This window comes from Poecilia reticulata, unplaced genomic scaffold (genome assembly GCF_904066995.2).
Source record: "Poecilia reticulata unplaced genomic scaffold, P_reticulata-male-v2 Scaffold_70, whole genome shotgun sequence".
Classification (NCBI taxonomy): domain Eukaryota; kingdom Metazoa; phylum Chordata; class Actinopteri; order Cyprinodontiformes; family Poeciliidae; genus Poecilia; species Poecilia reticulata.
In genome coordinates, this window is record NW_027675168.1 from 34,012 (window position 1) to 49,309 (window position 15,298).

The 15,298-nt window shown below is 38.1% G+C and overlaps 1 pseudogene; it reads right to left on the reverse strand.

Annotated features, from left to right (window-relative positions):
• Window positions 1-673: 673 nt before the first annotated feature.
• Window positions 674-2,756, reverse strand: LOC145550519 (uncharacterized; annotated as a pseudogene).
• Between the last annotated feature and the right edge of the window lie 12,542 nt (window positions 2,757-15,298).

Consider the following 15,298-nt stretch of genomic DNA (forward strand, 5'->3'; position numbering starts at 1 on the left):
GATTTGGAAATTGTACACAGTCTATGTAGCTCTTGGCTGTGATATCCATGCAAGCAGAGAAGCTAACAACATTGTTTTTGCTTTGAACCACTCATTTACAGTAAAATACCACCTCCTCTGATCCATTAACTCAGTATTTACAACAGGAAAGATACCAAATTGTTACTGCAAAAGAATAAAATAAACTTCCAACAATATTTGAAATGTCAAAAATTAGAAAATTGTATACGTTATGAAAATTGTAAACTGAAAAGAACAACACTCAGACAACATTTTTTATTTATTAATACACACTGTGGAACACATTATACAAACCCCCTGGCCAGCAGGAACCTCCAAAGGACAGACGCACCCCACACCAGGACAGTCAGACACCTCCCGAGGACAAGCAGGTTGCAGCGTAAGCTTGACCTACAAATAAATGACACAAAAAACATATCAAGCTGATTTGGCACAAAATCAACAAAGATGCAATATCAAATGTTTTCAATAAAACACTTAGTAATTCATTCTAAATTACACATTTAACCTTAATGTGAAAAACACTTACAGTGTTTTCAGGCGGCACACATTCAACGCCTCTGACAGGAGTCACACGTGACGCAACTGAAACCTAAAAGAAAAATAAAGAAACAAACAGTTAAATAAAATAATCGGTACTACAAATGATAAATTAGCTTATGCTTGTACAAACCTCCCGTGTCACACGCCTTCTCTTTGGGACAGCTGGTTTCTGTTTATGTTCCACAGGCTTTGACTACAAAACCGCAAAGAATATTGGCAGTTTGTGTTATTTATAAAATAAAATACTAAGAATGTTAGCAGTTGGAGTATTCTGCAAATTACCTCAGTGCCTGTGTGAACATCTGGAAGAGCCGATGGAGAGACTGTCTCCATGGCAACCAAGATAGCGGGTGAGAAACGGACAGGATTTAATTGGATGAAACATTCCTTCAAAACCACAGGAGTCCCATCGCTCTATAAAAGCAAAATTTGAATTATTAAGATACCAGTGAAATTGAAAATTACATTTCATGAATAGCTACAAGCTTCACAAACTTGGTAATGAACCACTCTTTTCTTGGGTGAATCAGAGAAAGAGTCCAATTCCCCCGAGTGGTTCCTCTGTAAAGTTAGAGCACATATTAGACTTTTAGGATGACTATCAATAGTTAAAGAAACACCTTTCTTTCATTGCAAGCCAATAAAAGATCAATACCTTCCTGCCGGATCTCACGAGTGTCCATTCAGAAGGGTGTGGAGAAGGAGGAGAACGACGAGGACTCTCCACTCCCTTCACTACCACACGGGGCACAAACCTCGGTTTATACGGACGAGTTGCCTGACTCTGCACCAGTGGCTTTGGTGCTGACAACTCCAGGAACTGATAGCCAGCATTCCAAATCAGATTCCTGAGGATGTGCATCCCGTGGTCATCGCTAAGGTGGATCTGCACATTTAAACAGTAATCAGAGATCAAATTAATACTTCATATTAATGCAAATTTGTTGCTTACTGTGTTTAAAATGAAAATGTACTTACGCCATCACGGCACCACAGAGTGAGACGGTCCAGAGGAAAGTGGTCAGCAGTGGAAAAATAGGGAATCCCTGAAAACATAATGACAAAATAAAATTACATTTTGCAAACACCAATAACATGAAAAAGCTGCAATACATGTCCCAGACACACCAATAACATGAAAATAGCTGCAATACATGTACCAGACAAAAACATGATTAGAAATATTTTAATACCTACCTAGCTTTGCTGACCTGCGGTGGAATTCTTGCTGGAACAAGTTCTGCTTCTCTCTGGACTCAGTCAAACGAGGGACAAAGCCGGTACAAAACACCTAGAATAAATAACCGATTTAAAATTTATATTCAAAAACCTAGGAAAATAATAACCCATTAAAAACTTGATGTTTATATCACTGTTTCTACATTCCAGTCCTCAAAGACTATTGCTCTGCATGCTTTATATGTGTAGCAGAAGGGAATTTCTAAAACATGCAGAGCAGTGGTATCTGTGAACTGGGATTGAGAAACACTGGTTTTTAATCAACAACAGTGCCCACCTTAGGCCAACGACTACAGACGGTCAACAGGTACCGCTCAAATTCCTGTCCGGCTTCTTCTGGATGGCGACTGGCCGTAAGGTTGTTTGACGGAGCCATGATGCAGACAGCGTCAGGCTCCCGAGGTACATTGGCTTTCATTACCTCAAGACGCAAGTCAGCTGCACAGGCTCCAGGGTAGACATGAAGCCAAACTGTAAGCAGCCACTTGGCATCTAACAATGCCGTCCGCAAAGGACCGCAAATGGGACGCTCCGATGAGAAGGACAAACTAAAATAGTACAAAACACAGAAACATAAAAACTATGCCTACATATTCTATTGAAATCATTGCAGATTGTACTTACTTTCATATCAGGGCAACCCTCAGGAATGACCAGCGTGTGACAGTGGTTGGTCACTTCACTAGCTGGCCATATATTCACAGAATGGCGCCAGCCGGTGCCACGCCCTATTAAAAAACATAAATGAAAGAATATATAAAAATTATATAAAATATGTACTCTGGATACTTCAAGTGAAATACAAATAAGGCATTCAATTTAAAATAATATAATTAAACACTCACGTGAAACAAAATCACTAGAGGCATTGGGTATCCCTACACGCCCAATTCGAACTGCTTCTACCCTTCTTCTTGCAGCTTCGGATCGGCGATGGACTTTCCTCGAGGCATCTACATTTCAACATGAAAGAATTCAGTGGAAAGAATCATATTTATTGATAATCATAGCAATATACATTTATAATGCATCATAAAAGTGAGTACACCTTCACATTTCTGCAGATATGAAAGTACATCTTTGAGTGCAAGTATATAACTGTGTTATTCCTTTCATCATTAACATCAAATCATGCAAGTTTGAAAACATTTGCTCTTATTTGACAAAGTTATGAGGGTGAACCAAGTATTTAGCCACCTGAAATAGCCTAATTTTTTTTAGGTAGACATATTTCAGGCAACTAAAATATATGGTTACCTCCTCATAACTGGTAAATAAAGAGCAAATGTTACTAAATTGTCTGGACTTATTGATGAGAGGAATAAAAAAAGTCAAAGACTTGCTGTGAAATTAATTTGTTCCTATGAAATAGGGGGGTAACAGATTATTTCAGTCAGCTAAAATATATGGTTTCCCCTAATAACTGGAAAAAAATGCGGCGGAAAACTCATTGCTTGTTGACCGATCTAGCTTCTGTATTTGTTCATCAGGGAGTAAGCGAGCGAGGAAAAAATATCTCATCATAGGACCAAGTAACAGCAGAATATTGAGAAGAATTCATCGCAAATTAAAAATAATAATAAAAATATTAATGAATTAAAAAGAGCGCTCTTTACAAAATACAGTAAGAACAGTTTAGTGAGAGCCAGCTAGAACCGATCAACGGCTGACTGCAAAACAACCTACGACTGGCTGTAAACCAATTAGCTGCTGATTCTAAGCAGCCCCGCTTGTTCTGTCCGATTGGAACCTCAGCTCTTGTGGTTCCAAGGAGTTCGGTGGAACCGGGTAGGAAGTTCTAATGCAAACACGGTCGGTCCTACTTTCAACCCGTTCCGTGCAGTGCGAAAACGGCTTTAGAAGACCTCATTTAGTTATTTTACAAATCTGTTATTGCTTCTTTTTTAAATAGCAGCTGCCCATTAAACTGAATGTTACAACTTTGACATGATAATATGAGTTGTTTTACAGAAAGATCGATCAGCACCATGAAAATTAACGATCTGCCCCTCTGGCTGCAAAGCGCGCTCCCGACACAGGTGAAACATATTTTCACGCGGGAAGCTTACCATCAGTCCAGGTCGTAACGTAACGTCTGGGAACTATTCCAGGCTTATAATTATTCACGTTAGCAGCAGAAATGACAATAGCTACACTAAGGCTACATAATTGTGCAGTACCTCATATTTTGACCATAATAAAAAGCTGTATTTTAACAAACTCACAGTCATAACGTCTTTATAAAACATATTTAACAAAAACTTACCTCAACGGAAATAGCTTCCTGCAATCAGTGAATCAGCGGAATATGGTTGATAGCTGTTCCAATACACGTCTCCTAACGTTTGGAAGGTTGGTTGAAAACTCTGAGTACGGCAACTGTGCTCAAAGTGGGTATGTGAAAGACTGATTCAATTCACTGTCCGCAGAACGTTAGAGAAGCCAATGGGTTTAAAAGATACAAAGATTAATGTAATTCAACCAATGACCGCTTTGGAACCAACCTCACTGCGTATGACGTTGTGGGACGTTTACGTCTTACGCAGTGGCTCGGCGCCATCTCTGAAGATAAAAGCATAAACATCGATACGGCAGGCCGTTTTAATCTAAATTCTGTTTTGTCCAACTATAACTAATTATATTCCAGATATCTAAAAGTGCACTTTGACTATACAAAACTACATTTTTATTTAAAATAACTCGAAATACTTATGATTATTCACAATTACATTTTAATATCTAAATTAAGAGTTGCATTTAAGCTTTTATGTGCTGCCAGTAAGCTGTCCAAACAGTTGCCTGCAGAATATTAAGCTTTATGGCAAGCCAATTTAACATAAATTCGGTTTAGTCTAAGTATCAATAATTACAAATACATTTTGACTTGAAAAAATAATACATTTTTCTTTAAAACATGTGAAAATGCATATGACTAGTTGTAATTACATTTTTAATATCTAAATTAAAATGACCTGTAAATCCCTCTGTGCTGCCATTAAGCTATCCAAACACTTGCCTGCAGAATGTTGTTTTATGGCAAATCACTTTAACATATATGGGATTTTCTGTAAGTATCTGGAATTATTGATTTCTACAAATTTATATTCTAGAAAAGAGTACATTTTTACTATTCAAAAGGTTAAGATATTTGAATTTACATTACAACTAGTAAAAACAATAATTAAAGATTTCTTACATTTCATTTTTAAGTTACTATTCATTTCAAGATATCTCAAATAATACCACCTCTTCTGTCATGTTACAAGAGAAATGTAGATTATTATAACTTAAACCATCTTAAACATAATTATGAATACTCAATAATATATTTCTACATATCTGAATTAAGAATTAGATTTAATCAAAACCTCCTGATAGCTGCTACATTGACCTGCCTTGATAAAACCAGTGGACCAACACCAGCAGCTGACATGGCTCCCCAGACCATCACTGACTGTGGGTACATGACACTGGACTTCTGGCATTTCCTTCTCCCCAGTCTTCCTCCAGATTGTAGCACCTTGATTTCCGAATGATATGCAAAATTTGCTTTCATCCTAAAAAGTACTTTGTACCACTGAGCAACAGTCCAGTGCTGCTTCTCTGTAGCAAAGGTCAGGCGCTTCTGCCTGTTTCTGGTTCAAAAGTGGCTTGACCTTTGACCTGGGAATGCAGCACCTGTAGCCCATTTCCTGCAAACGCCTGTGCTCGGTGGCTCTGAATGTTTCTACTCCAGACTCGGTCCACTGCTTCCCCCAAAGTCTGGAATCGGACCTTCTCCACCATCTTCCTCAGGGTCCAGTCACCTCTTCTCATTGTGCAGCATCTCCTGCCACACTTTTTCCTTCCACTGAGGTTTCTTGATACAGCACTCTGAGAACAGCCTATTCATCAGAAAGTTATTTCTGTGTCTTACCCTCTTGCTTGTTATGTGTGTATTGGATGTAACTTTCCAGATGTTCCTACACCATAATCCTCAACCCTCTCTCTCCTCAAAATCCTTGCTATAATAAATTCTGATGTTGGTTCTTGGGATTGACACAATTAGCCATCATCCATGTTGTTCAACAGTAAAAATAGATAACAAGAATACAACTAAAATCTTCCCTTACAACTCAGCTCTGTTGTAAGAGAACAGAGAGTTGAATCAAAATTTGTCTGCTAAAATTCTACTTAGTCCTTCCATTAAATTTTAACTCAACTTCACAGAAGAGTACCTTACCACAAGAAGTGTCTTCTTGTTTTATCATGTAAGAAAATGTAAATTAATCCATTAACAAAGTAAAAACTCTTCTTTAATAAAAATATTTGAAAAAAATGAACAAACTAAAATCTTTATAAATGTAAAAATATTTTAAAAAAAAAAAGAAATTAAAAAAAAAAAAAGAAATCAATTGTCGTCCGCCCAGCTCATATTTTCCTCCTCTTCCCCAGCTGGCTGCTCCTCTGTCTGAGTGACAGCATCTTCTTTTCTGAAGATTTTAACATGAAAAAAATATCAAAACACATTTAGCATTTCAAACTGAATATAGTAAAATAATTAAATTCTTAGGACAATCCACACCATGAGCAATAAAATGACTAGAAAATACTGATATGCCCTAGAAAAGTCTGTCACAGTGCATCACAGACAGGAAGCACAATCATAAACACACCAAAGGAGAATTTTAGAAAAGAAAGTTAAACTGACAGCAAGAAAAACCTGGAGCACCTGGAGGACTTCATATATTTCATCTCAAAACTTGTAGTGTTGGACTCAAACCTTGCTCCTCAACCTCCTACTCATACTTACTTACAAAATATTTCTGCTTGCTTTTGAAACAAAAAAAACACAATAACCTGACAACCGTTCAGTGAATCAAAAACAGTGTACTGGATGCATGTTTCCTTTAGCACCAGTTAAGCTGTGAATGGGTGAATGTGGCAACCTGCACCACTCAATAGATGTAGGAAGAAACAATAGCTTCTGCTTCTGCTCCATGATAAACTAAATACCCAACATCAATTGCTACTGATTGATAACAGAAATCTAATAAACTCTGTTACAACAAAGTGATGATATAATATCAAGCCAACCTGAAACTGTATACTCTTCATTTATGGCAATCAACACACAGGTACACACGTTAGAAGGAACAAAGACACCCAATACACAACACTTACACCTTTGTTCAAAAAGAAAGCAGAGGATATTTTATGATGAGCACAAAGTTCTGCAAAACGACACAAAGAAAGTTTGGAATACAAGCATATATATATATATATAATTAAAAAAAATACAATCTTGCTTTCAAATTGAAAGTATTGGTTCTCAAATTATGGCACAAATATCTTACAAAATAACAACTTAGCAGGAAGAATGTGCAGAAAACTAGAATGCTCTGATAAGAAGCCTCACAAAATGTACATGCAAACTATCTGCTAAAATGAACAAAGCTGAAGTTGGTTTCCATTTTTAGCTTCCAAAAGCTCCACTTAATTTTTCACTAGAGTCCGCATCTTTAATTGACTCTAGTTTAAAAACTACTACACCTAAAGACTTGAAACTTGGACACGTTTATTCTAAGCTTCAATCAAAATGATTTGTGAAAGAGGTTCACAAATCACAAGCATGGCTTATTCATTCCAGTTGAAGCAGAGAATAATCCTATCAAAGTTCAAGTCTTTAGTGTAGTAGTTTTTAAAATAGAGTGGATTAAAGATATAGACTGTAGTGAAAAATTAAGTGGAATTGCCCTTTTAAATGATATATTATAAATATACCTACCTTCAGTGTAAAAAGTGGAACAACCTTCCAAAATGTCTATCTTCAAATTTGCAGCCATCAACTTTTTAGACACATCTTCAAATTGTGTCTGCAGAAAATTGGCCCTTTCTCTGTGGCTCTGAGCTGCCTCGCCTTTTTCTCCAGAGTTCCAGACTGAGCTGGAAAGCCTCATGAATGCTTCTTTTTACAGTCTCCCGAGAAGCTGTCGGTCACTACAATGATACTGTAGAGAAAAAATCACTCTTAACATATTTTACAATAACACTAATACTTAATTGAACAGCACCATAAATAATCTTATGAACTGATATGGAAAATATTCCATCATTCTAAATGCTTCATATCAAGCATTCTTAGTTTCTAAACAAGTTAAAGCAAAGAAAACATCAAAAGAAAACTTAAAAATGAAACAAAAAAATTACAAATATTTGAAGAAGACAGTCACATATTAAATACATGACAACTAATTCTGCAGTTGTAATGTGTATAAAAAAGAAATAATTTTACTTAAAGCTGCTACAATGTCCCTTGTTGATGTGGAAATTATCATTCCATCATGCATGTGACCAAAACAAAACACATGATTGTAAATTCAAAACAGTCATAATTGAAAAGTACAAGTGATTGTGAAATACTTTCATTGATCAAATATCATCTACAATAACTTCTAACAATTGGTAAACTGCATTTAATAAACTATTAAAAATAGTTTATTTTCTTCCCAAATAAAAAATCTCAATTAACATAATTGGACTAATGAAAAGCAATTTAAAATTCAAAACAATTCCTCTTTGCTAATGCAGACTAATATTATAATACAGTGCAATCAAATCTATAAAATTTGGACAAGCTTAAATTCTATAACAGAATCAAAAACAAGGGGAAAATGTAAGACTGTGCTATGAAGAAACATTGTAATCCATTTAAACTAATCAGGAATACAAAAACAAAAATACCATAATGTGGTAAACAGTATAAGTATATATGCCATGAATCACACCAGCAAAGTTACAAGTAACATGAACATGAACACCTGCCCTCAATAAAATACAAAATAATATTGAATAATAAAAAGGGTACTATTTTCAATTTCCATCACTAAAACAATTACAATAATAGGAAAACTTCACCAAAACAACCTGTATAACTTCAAGAATATGAACCAACATTAATTACATAAAATTAAATGACATTAAAAAAATAAACTATTTAAAAATATCACTAATTTATTAATTTATCTACGTTGATCATACAGAACAACATCAGTAGCCTACATGCTAGTTGTTAAGCTTAAGGTGCTGCATTAATATTAGCTGAACTTAATTAAGCTAACATTACCTGCATCCACCATTACTGAAGTTAGTCGGTTAGTTTCGGAGGAAACTGCATAGTTCTTGGCATTATGCTGGTTGTTTACATAATTCTAGCAGCTCCTGCATAACTACATTGCAGCAGAAAATCTCTATAGCAACACCGGTATACACACAACACGAAGGCTCGTGTTGCATTTAAAGCGGCTAGGAAAAACAATTTACGACGCATTAACGGATTAAACAGCTGTAACTACTGAAAACATCAATAGAGGACACAAATATGAAAAGTACAAAAGCCTTTACTGTATCAAATTGATATAAGAATAACATAAAGTCGGGCATACTAAGATAAAAAAAGAGCTTCCAATCCAAGGAAAAAACGATGACTCTATGAGCCAGCAATGCACAGTCATGCACACAACTGTTTCTGTTTTGATACGTATTATTTTTTGCTTCACTTTTTCTTATCACAATTACATAAAACGAAATAGTATATTACATATCAATTTTACATTACATTTACTGTCGTGGTGATATTTAGGAAGGTTAGAGCAAGCAGTGCATTGTGCTCTCATAAATGCCTTGAACAAAATATAGTAATAGTATATTTATGCAATATCAATAAAAAATTTTAAGACTTAATTTCAAATGAAGTAAGTGTTACATAAAAGAAATGTAAGCCTACGTTAATACTAACGCACATGACGCTTGAAATTCGAAACATTCTGCATTTATTTCATCAGAAATCTACCCTGATAAGGGCACTCCCTCCCCTTCATTAACGTTCGTAGTACACATATGACCAAATTTACGGCAGTCTCTAAATTAAAATGCATGTTTATATCCAATAACAATACCTATCAATCGAACTACACACCCTTCAAAACCCGATACTTTTTAACATTTATTAACAACTACTATACTACACAAGCTAGCTGTCAGCGTTCTGCACGGCCTTCAAATCCGGGTCCGTCAACACAGCAATTTCAAAGGACTTTCCATTTTCTAAGAATAAGAACATATATAAATTACAAATATAATGACGAAACACAATAAAAAATTTTGCTTGTTGTACAAATAATATCATAAAACACCTACTTCTTTGCTCTGAGAAAAAGAAAATGTCCGTCGAGACTCTGAGAATATATAGATCAAAAACTCAAATGGGCGTACTAAGAGAAATACGCGGGCCCTTTCCCTAATTTAACTGGATAAATTTTATGTTGTCCTGTCTTAATAACGCCCACTTTAGGCTTTAACCCTTACGACATGAACCTCATATATTGATCCAACTACAACCAGTGAAATAGTGAGGTGCATATCAGATGAGAAACTGACTAAATAATACACAGAATATACTCCCTGCATGTTATTGTTTTACATAAGTTAATTTTGAGCATTTGGAAAAAGTTGGAAATGTAAAAACTATTATTTTGTGCTATGCTCCACTGGAAAAAACTGTTGTAACTCATACACAAAAACTCAGAGACGCCAAACTTTCAGTGATTGATCATCATCCGGTCACCTAGAATAATCAATGGTGAAATGATGACATCACTTAGACCACGCACCCTGAGAACAGGACATGTAATGTTTTACACTGAACGATCCCTATCTGACCACTTTGACCTAATAAAGATGAAACTATGTCCACAGACAGAAAACATGTTGGTGTGTTACGGATTCCAACCCCGTTTGTTTTCCATTTAGAAGGCGGACGTGGCGGCGTGGAAAAGTGACCTGTAACCAGTGGCGGAACTAGACTTTAAAGTTGGGGGGGCCAAAAGGGGGCCAGTTTGGTTATTTAAAAAAATAACAAAACTGAATATTTGGTAGTTTTAAGTCCCTCTGTCATTTCACATGTTATAATTAAACACCTTGACTGACGCACATGGAGACATGATAGACTTACACAAAGAGTTCATCGCAGAGGAAACTAAAATCAATCAAATAAAAGATCCTTTCTGAATATCATCTCATGGACACTGAACTAAATGCATCTTTCTGACCTGGAGCTGACAGCATGTTGAAGAGTTATGGACACCTTGTTTAGGAAGCTCTGTTTGGACAGGTAATTTGAAAACTACAAATAGTTTCGGGTCGGACCAGAATTATTTGCCTGATGGTGCTCAGGCTTCTAATGAGTTTACATATAATGAGTTTGGAGCACACAGAGAAAACCTAAAGAGAATGTGATCTACTTATTGTAGTTTAAGTAGAGGAATAACAGCTGACTGTTGAGAGAGGAAAGAAATTAAAGTGCAGATCCGTTAAGCAAAAAACAAGCGCAGAGCACTGGACAATAAATGCTCCAATTAATCACACATGAGATGACAAAATGCAAAATATACAATATATAGTTACACTGATTACGTTAATGGTGTTTTAAAAACAAAACCAGTAAAAACTTAACCTAGTTAATATGTCAGATTCCCTCCTCACCTCGTCTTGATAAGAACAGAGAGCAGTCCGTTGGTTTCTGTCCAGACTGTGATCAGCTGACCTCTTGGTGCTCAAAGAATTTCAACTTTACACACAGAGACATCGTGGAGCTCATTATAATCAGACTAAGAACATATCAGTCAGAGGATCATCTCTGATCTGGACGCTTTAACAGACCAGAGACTTTGGAGCTCCTAGCAGCTGATCTGCTTCTGCTAATTTTTCTCCCGTTGAGGAAGTGATGCGGGATCAGTTCTGCCATCTTATAATCACGTCATTTCGTCAAATGTTACCTGATTCAAAAACGTTCTAACAGAGAAATAATCAATGTTTCATTGGATGACTGCAAATTGGGAAATAAAATGATTTTTTTCATTGACGGACAACGAAAAAACTCCAACCCAACCTCTGCTCCAAACTAGAACATTGTCAGCCCTTCTTCAGTTTTCTCTTTTTTGCGAAGGATCAATAATTACTTATTGGTGTTTACCATCACCACCAGTATGAAGTACTTTAGCATTTGAGTTGCACCACAGCACAGCAAAACTGAAACACCCAGGAGAAGCATATCAGCTTGTTTTATGAAAAGAAGGCTGGTATCGTGCCTGATCTAAATCTATTTATTTATGTCATCACATGGACTTATATAAAGTTTTATACATTTTCTTTTCATATATTTTTATTATTATTGTTTTTCTTCTTTAGATATTAGGTTGACTTAGAATGATTCCAATAATGTACAGGAATAACCTGGTGCTGTTACATGTAATCATCAGGTGAGGCAAACTGGGGGGCCAATCAGATGACAGGGGGGGCACTAGCCCCCTTAGCCTCCCCTCTGGCTCCACCACTGCCTGTAACGCCGTCTCCTTACGTTACAGCACAATTCCACAGTTTAAAGCCCAGCTGCACCAAACTCACTAGGTTTGATCCTTGTGGGCCCCTCGACAGGATGATGAACTGTGATGATGAACTCTGACTCATGGGGCGTGGAAAACTGGCTTCCTTCGCCATATTCATGCAATTGTCTCTGAATCACACACACATCTTCCGATTGGCACCAGACTGGATACGTTTGACCTGTACTCATGCTAAAGAGCCCAAAAGGATTGAATTGTGATCTCACTCTACGGCGCCCGAGAATTATTTAAATGATCAGCCCCAAGCCATGCTTTCACCTAGAATTATGAAGCTTGGTACACTGGTGTATCTTGTAAAGATTACAAAAACTCTTTGGAGCTATGGTACAAACCCAACAGGAAGTCGGCCATTTTGGATCAAAGCCGCCATCTGCTGTTGTTCAGAGATGTCGTGTTTGATCGATCTCCTACAGCGTTTGACTTACAGGCTTCAAACTCAGTGAGCAGAGTTCAGATATTAAAGGTCTAAACTTAACACAGGAATTTTTGTATGTAAAAGCATGTGGGCGTGGCTAAGTGCCAAACTTTGACTATTCGCCATAAAACATCAAAGTGACATAACTTCCACATACAAGGTCACAGCTGCTTCAGACTTCCCATGTCTCACTACTGACCGACCCTCATTACATTCTCATGGTCAGATGATGACGTCACCTTAGCTCCGCCCACTTTTAACAGGAATTCAGCTGTTTTTCTACTGTATGTCTTATTTTTACTGAGTAATACATATGGAATTAATTCTGACCTGATGATGAACTGTGAGGATGAACTCTGACTCATGGGGGCGTGGCCAACTGTCTGTCCTTCGCCATATGCATAAAACTGTCTGAATCACACACGCATCTTCCGATTGGCACCAAACTGGAAACGTTTGACCTGTGTCAATGCTAAACAGCCCAACGGTTTGAATTGTGATTTTACTCTACAGCGCCGCTAGACTATCCCATCATCAATATCTCCTCTCTACATCGACCGATCTGCACCAAATTTGTGGTGTGTCCTCAGGGAACCATGCCGAAGTGAATGGTGCGAACTGCCTGGCGGAGGCGGCCTCAACTGTGCGAAAGGGTACGCGTGGAAGGCGGGCGGCGTGCTGGGTCCCCCGGTGGCTATAGGCCGGAGCGGCGCTTGGCTGCTCGGGCCGCTTGAGGCTCCGCGGAGCTTTAATTAGCGAGCAGCTAAGCCTGCGAGCTATTGTATCTGTTTTATTATTTTCTTTGCCAAATGAATTGGCTTTTTGGGGGCTTTATCATATTCAAAAACTCACCAAACTTGGCGGCGCATAGAGCCCGTGTGAAATTTACGTATTTTAAGGTCTCGCAAAAATCGCACAAGAAACGGCTCAAGGGCGCCCCCTAGAACTTTCAAAAGACCCTTTTCTATTCACTTACTTTATCGTAGAGACTTGAAATTCGGTACAGTTGTAGAGCTCCCCAAGACACTCGAATTTACAATTAATGTCATAGTGCAACTATCCTAGGAAGTCGGCCATTTTGGATTGAAGTTCCGATTTTGAGCCCATTTTGGCCGTTTACAACGTCGCATTTGATCGAACTCCTCCTAGGGATTTCGATCGATCGGCTTCAAACTCGGTCAGATTGTTCATAAGGCATGGCCGTTTCAAAGTTATCAAATTCGTGAGTTTTCGAGCATGCTGAAGGGGTCGTTCCAGGGGTCAAAGTTCACCGACTCACCAGAATGTAATAAACTGTTATATCTCTTACAAATAAACTCACAGAGCCACCAAACTTTCTGTGTGTGATCACCTTTGGATGACCTACGACACCCAGTTGTGAAATTTGAGATTACCTAAGCCACGCCCCCTTAGAACAGGAAGTGTCATGTTTTACTGCGAACGTTCACTATCTGACCCTTTACCTAATCAACATGAAACTGTGACAGACAGAAGACATGTTGGTGTGTCAGGGTGTCCAACCCCGTTTGGTTTGGATGCAGCAGGTGGGCGTGGCGGCGTGGCGAAGTGACCTTTAACGCCGTCTCTTACGTTTGGCCTTGAATTCCACAGTTTAAAGCCCAGCTGCACCAAACTCACTAGGTTTGATCCTTGTGGGCCCCTCGACAGGAATCCAGTGTTATTTTTGTGGGCGTGGCCTAATGTCTCAACAGCGCCCCCTTGAAGATTTAAATAATCAGCCCAAGCCATTCTTTAACCTAGAATTATGAAACTTGGTACACTTGTGTATCGTGTCAGGACCTACAAAAAAGCCTCTTGGAGCCATGGTCCAAACCCAACAGAAAGTCGGCCATTTTGGATAAATTCGCCATTTGCTGTTTTTCACAGACGTCGTATTTGATCGAACTCCTCCTACAGCGTTTGACATACAGACTTCAAACTCAGTCAGCAGAGAGTTCAGAATTAAAGGTCTAAAGTTATCACAGGAATTTTTGTATGTCAAAGCATGTGGGCGTGGCTAAGTGCCAAACTTTGACTATTCGCCATAAAACATCAAAGTGACATAACTTCCACATACAAGGTCACAGCTGCTTCAGACTTCCTATGTCTCAATACTGACCAACCTCATTACATTTCATGGTCAGATGATGACGTAACCTTAGCTCCGCCCACTTTTAACGGAATTACTGTTTTTTCTACTGTATGTCTTATTTTTACTGAGTAATACATATGGAATTAATCTTCTAACACCTGACATAATATGACCTGATGATGAACTGTGAGATGAACTCTGACTCATGGGGGCGTGGCCAACTGGCTGTCCTTCGCCATATCATCAACTGTCTCTGAATCACACACGCATCTTCCGATTGGCACCAACTGGATACGTTTGACCTGTGCTCAATGCTAAAGAGCCCAAGGTTTGAATTGTGATTTTACTCTACAGCGCCCCCTAGACTATCCCATCATCAATATCTCCTCTCTACATCGACCGATCTGCACCAAATTTGTGGTGTGTCCTCAGGGAACCATGCCGAAGTGAACGGTGCGAACTGCATGGCGGAGGCGCGCCTCAACTGTGCGAAAGGGTACGCGGTGCAGTGCGGGCGTGCTGGTGCGGTGGCGGGTATAGGCCGGA